At 37.7% G+C, this 6,118-nt stretch overlaps 1 pseudogene across 1 annotated transcript; it reads left to right on the plus strand.

Moving 5' to 3' along the window:
* Positions 1–855: 855 nt before the first annotated feature.
* Positions 856–1,277, plus strand: LOC311625199 (small nuclear ribonucleoprotein Sm D2-like; annotated as a pseudogene). The gene has a single exon. The product of its transcript is annotated as a small nuclear ribonucleoprotein Sm D2-like (transcript).
* The last annotated feature ends 4,841 nt before the right edge of the window (positions 1,278–6,118 follow it).

Consider the following 6,118-nt stretch of genomic DNA (forward strand, 5'->3'; position numbering starts at 1 on the left):
CCCAGTCAGGGCACATGCCCCGGTTGCCCACTCAATCCCTAGTAGGGGGCATGCAGGAGGCAGCCGATCAATGATCCCCTCTCGTCATTGATGTTTCTATTTCTCTCTCCCTCTCCCTTCTTCTTTGAAATCAATAAAAATATATTAAAAAAATTTGACAGATAAAGCAAATGCTCTAAATTTACAGACTGGACTTTAAGATATGATCAAGGTGAAAAGTATTTCAATAATTACATTAAATAAAAATTGTTAAGTAATATTTAAACAAAAATTACTTTAAGAATTATATTAAAACCAAGCATAGATCAATATCAATCTCTCAGTTGGTATAGTCTATGGACAGATAAATAACCAGTCATCATGACGATCTTAATAATACAAAATGCCTTATTTTACATCTTGGAAGCCATCCAAAAAGACTGTGAAGCAAAGATATCAATAATTTATTATATAGGCAAATCAGTGCTAATTGCTGATTTCAAAATACTTCACTGAGAAGATAAAAGAGAGGTGTTTTTTTTTTTTTTTGTTTTTTAAGTGGACATTTTTCTTTCCTTCCATACATCTCTACTATTTGTAGAATCTCTGGGATAGAAGTCCACAGGCAATGTGGTGGAATTAATGCTACAGGATACATTATCCTGGCTCTTCACTGCCCCCCACCCATTCTTACAAAGTGGAATAGCCACTAATTCACAAATTGTATGCTCTGTTTCTGTTCTTAACAAGAGGTGAGAGTGTCCCAGAGGCAGTTGGCGCAGAGTGTGGCTAAAGTGTTTAATCTTACCCATTTCAATGCTTCTGGCAAGGAAAAGGTCTTTGTGGTCCTAAAACATTTGGTGTGGGCTTGACGGGAGTGTTTTGAGAGTGCAACCACCACCACCATGAGCCTTCTCAACAAGCACAAGAGTGAGATGACCCCGGAGGAGCTGCAGAAGTGGGAGGAGGAGGAGTTTACCTCGGGCCCACGCTCTGGGCTCACGCAGTCAGTCAAGAACAACACCCAGGTGCTCATCAACTGTCACAACAACAAGAAGCTCCTGGGCCGCGTGAAGGCTTTGACAGGCACTGCAACATGGTGCTGGAGAATGTGAAGGAGATGTGGACCGGGGTCCCCAAGAGTGGTAAGGGCAAGAAGTCCAAGCCAGTCAACAAGGACCGCTACATCTCCAAGATGTTCCTGCGCGGGGACTCGGTCATGGTGGTCCTGCGGAACCCCCTCATCGCTGGCAAGTAGGGGCTTGCTCCCTGCTGTCAAACTCACTTCCCTGTCCTGCAAAGACCTGCCCTTTGACGTGAGCACAATAAAGTCCACAACAACAACAACAACAACAAAAAAAACCAACAAAAACATTTGGTGTGTCTAATTTTTTTTCTATGTTAGAAAGCATTTTACTAATTTGAGTTGTGCTTTGGACATTTCTGAGAAGTTGTAGCAGTTTTACTGCTCCATACAATCCCTATATCTCATCAGATCACACTACACAATCTCGTTAGGAAAAAGGATGATGGGGAAAGACCAAAAGGGCTAGGCTGAAAGATAGAACCACCAAATAGCTTTACAGAGATGTCAGTTGAGCACACGCATAGAGGCATTAGACAATGGAAGTGGCATGCTAAACAACATGTCTTTTTTCCCCTGGTACACACGGAAAATGCTTGTATTAATTGACAGCAGAAAGAAGGTGAAAGAATACAATGCACAGTAACTCATGTTAAAGCTTACAGGTAAAAGACTGGATTCTTGCGTGAAATAAATGGCTTCCCACTTAATAAACTGGAGTTGTTCCAAGGACATCTTTTTATTTATGGAGCAGGTGCAGATGAAGTTTTGAGAAACTTGTGCAGTGTTTTTTTTAAAAAATAAAACATTTAATTAGCAAGCTTGAAAACAGTGAAGCACTTGAAGTGGGAATAAAACAATTATTTTATATTAAACAGTGCAAATCCAATTTGTGAATACAACTGCATTCACAAAGCTTTAAAAATATTAATAAATTGCTGTGGGCTTTAAAAAAGAAGTTTTAATTTTCTTTTCAAGGTTTTTCCTTGAGACAAGTTCTAAACCAGAAAAGATGTTCAAATGAATGCAAAAAAGTATATTCTTTTCCAAGGTTTGAAAGCTGATTTAAAAGAAACAAGATGAAAAGGAGTTAGAATATTTATAAGCATTAAAAAATAAATAAAATGCAGATACATCTCTACATGTAGATTTTTTTTTGAGGTTCTTTTGAATTGCAGTTGCGATCATGACTCTTTAGTATCTTGTTTTGGGATTTAAACACAATTAAAAAATAATATAATATTAAAGATACATGTTGTTTCCCAAGGGACTAAAGCATAAGGAGATCTGTGAAAATTATGTAACAAAAAATAACCTTGAGGAAGATACCATTTCAAGTAAAGTTTTCGGGAAATGTTTAAGCATTCTTTACATTAAAATTTCCATAAAACAGTCCTTCCTCATTGTCAAAGGTTAATGTGACAACATGTGCTGTTGGTCATATCAGATCTTGCTCTGGGTCAGTGTTTGCTGGTTTCTCAGGTATTGGCTCTTGAGTGACTCTGGTCAGGTTAGGTGCTCTACAAAACACCCTGGGCTTTATGATGACAGCCAGGTTTATTTATTTATTTTAAAAAATATATATTTATTTTAAAAAAATATATATTTTATTGATTTTTTACAGAGAGGAAGGGAGAGGGATAGAGAACTAGAAGCATCGATGATAGAGGAACATCAATCAGCTGCCTCTTGCACACTTCCTACAGGGGATGTGCTTGCAACCAAGGTACATGCCCTTGACCAGAATTGAACCTGGGACCTCTCAGTCCACAGGCCGAAGCTCTATCCCCTGAGCAGAAACAGTTCGCCAGTTTTTGTTTTTTTTTTGTTTTGTTTTTTGACAGTGCCCAGAATTGACAGGCCACCAGAGTTCCTTTCCTTTGTGTCTCCTGTTTAAAAAAAAAAAAATGCAGCAGATAAAACTCACTAAACACCTCCCCAGATAGTCTTCCTGCACAGAGAGCGGAAGGGAGTGCTAATGAGATTAAAGAAAAACTTGATTCCATTCTTCTTCCTGACAAAGGAGAAGTGATCCTGAAGGTACCAGAAGAAAATGAAAGGTACATAGGATCATGTTTCCCAAGGCACTCATAGAAACAGTGGTCACTTTTACACAATCCTGAGTATGCCACAAACCTTTTTAATAACCACTCTCACTCTTAAATTATCAAATAGGTTAAAAACAGATGGTTGAAGAAGAGATAATGCTCTGGCCTGGCCTGCATGGCTCAGTGGTTGAGCATCGACTTATGAATCAGGAGGTTACAGTTCCATTCCCAGTCAGGGCACATGCCTGGGTTGAAGGCTCCAGTGTGGGGTGTGCGGGAGGAAGCGGATCAATGATTCTCTCTCATCATTGATATTTCTATCTCTCTCTTCCTCTCTGAAATCAATAAAAAATATTAAAAAAATTCCTGGGTTAAAAAAAAAAGATAATGCGCTGATTTTCCTTTTAAGAAAACTAAGAATCTTAATTCCATATGCCTAATTTTCATGTTTTGAAATGATAATACCTGGACTCTGAGTATATTAATTTGTTTTTTGTTTAGAAAGAGAAAACATAATCATCTAGTAGAAAAAACAAGGCAATGAACAGAAAATAGAGAAACTGAACAGCTTAATACATAGCACATTAAGCACTTTGTGCTATTAAATTGTGTTAGTTAATGCTTACACTTAAAAAGTGCTCCATTTTCTCAAATGCATGCTGCTATTATTCCTCTAAAGTCTAAACGAATTCCTTATTAAGCTGCTCAGTTTCAATTTCCTTATCTCTCTCGTGGGATTTAAGTCTTTTGATCTTTCTGTAGCCTTTAGCCTTTTGATCCCTTACATCTCTTCAACCTGTTTGCTTCATTATTTAGCCTTCTTAATTCTCACCCTCTTCCTGTACTCTCAATCAACCTTTCATCTTTTTAGATGTCTTAGCACATCTCATTTTTCTTGCTAAACTTTTAGATATATTGAATGAAACCACAGAGATGAAGGCTAATTTCAGTTTACCTAAAAAAATAAAAATATTTACCTTTCCTTTTGGTATATCATCATGTGTTATGCAATGCAAATATTGTCTATTCGCTGTTTCATGTATTATTGTTAAGTCCTTGCTAGGATATTATTTACCATGTTGAGGAACCATAGAGAATTTTAGATATTATAGCAACTCTTAACCAGAAATGAAGAGAGAGACTTTTTCTTGGACCCTCCATCAGCAGAACTTCATTTACTAAAGTTTGAGAATGTGATGGAGGTCTTTAAGTGATATCTGGCAAAACATTTTGTTCTTTTAATTCTTCATTGTTTGAAGTATTACATAAATCTTCTTTCCCCCCCATTGACCTCTTCCCAGCCATTCCCAACCCTCAGCACATGCCCTCACCCCCCGAGTGTCTACTCCACTGGTTATGCTTATATGCCTGCATATAAGTCCTTTGGTTGATCTCTTACCCTCTCTTCTCCCACCTTCCCTCTGAGGTTAGATGGTCTGTTTGATGCTTGTATGTCTCTGGATCGATTTTTTGTTAATCAGTTTATGTTGTTTAATATATTCCACAAATGAGTGAAATCAAGTGATATTTATCTTTCTCCAATTGGCTTATTTCGCTTAGCAAATGCTTTCCGGGTCCATCCATACTGTTGCAAATAGTAAGAGTTCCTTCTTTTTAAAAATTTTTATTGATTTTTTACAGAGGAGAAGGGAGAGGGATAGAGAGAAACATTTCAGGCCGATGCTCTATCCACTGAGCCAAACCTGTTAGGGGCCTTTTTTATTTATTTATTTATTTATTTTTAATTTTTTATAGCAGTGTAGTATACCAGTTTTTTAATCTGCTGATGGACACTTAGGCTGTTTCCAAATCTTAGCTATTATAGATTGTGCTGCTATGAACATAGAGGTACATAAATCCTCTCTGATTGGTGTTTCTTATCTGGCTGAAATTAAAAAAAAATATTTTTTATTGATTTTATTTATTTTTAAAAGCTTTATTGTTGCAAGTATTAAATATGTCCCCCTTTCCCCCTTTGACACCTTCCAGCCCATCCGGGCCCCTTGCCCCAGGCCTTCATCACCCTATTATCTGTGTGTTGGGTTATGCCTGCTTATTGTAATTGTATATGCTTTTCATGAGGGAATAAAGCACCTTTCATTTAAACTATAGCTTTAAGCAAATAGCCCCATATTTGCCTATGTGCAATCAGATTTTCTCATGTCAAAATGTGTACATTTGTTGATTATTCCAGCTCCCTATCCATGTTGTTGTTAACTTCAGATTTCTATTTCATTTCATCCCTTCGAATAACTACTTTTTCTCATTATTTTCTGCTATTGAAGCCAATGTTGCACAGAAAAGTTGATTTGTTAATTAATTTAATCGCCTCTTCTCATAATGGCAGGGTAAGATTGGCGGAGAAAGCTTGTTATCAATCCGTACTACTGGTAAGCAGTAATTACAGATAATGACACCTTTGTCTTGGCGAATTCTGAAGACTGTCTTGAAATCCTCCTGGCTGAATTAGCAAATAAACAGTTATGTTGAATTCTCCTCTGGTTTCTTCCCATAACTCATCCCCTACTCTCCCCACAATGAAACAAAATTGCAGCTTGTTAGGTGGAAGCTCATTTGAAGTCTCAATTTTCTTGAGTATTGAGCTCTCATAGGGAAGTGCCAGGTGCTCAGTCGTGGCCACAGCACTTGCCTTTGGCTTAAGGTTCAGATTCAACTGGCATCCTACAAGTCTTTGATTCCCCTTTTGCTTGAAGAGGCAGCGGTTGTCTTGACAGCAGAGCTAAAGCCCTGTCCTTGTACTTTGATGCGTATTGTGGTACAATCTAATCATCAAAGTCATTTGTCAAGAAACAGGGTGTTCACACTTTTCTCTGAAGAGATTGGACTAAACAACAAATTTTATGGGGATGTAAGCCAGAAATGGTAGCCACACCACTTTAGAAATGTGCCTGGAATGCAGAGTCCAGAATAGGTTTTAACCAAGTCCTTATCTTTATATGAGTGGTTCTCAACCAAGGACAGGGGACATTTGGTAATGTCTGGTGAT

This window comes from Pipistrellus hanaki (genome assembly GCF_964339955.1).
Source record: "Pipistrellus hanaki genome assembly, chromosome: 7".
Classification (NCBI taxonomy): Eukaryota; Metazoa; Chordata; class Mammalia; order Chiroptera; family Vespertilionidae; genus Pipistrellus; species Pipistrellus hanaki.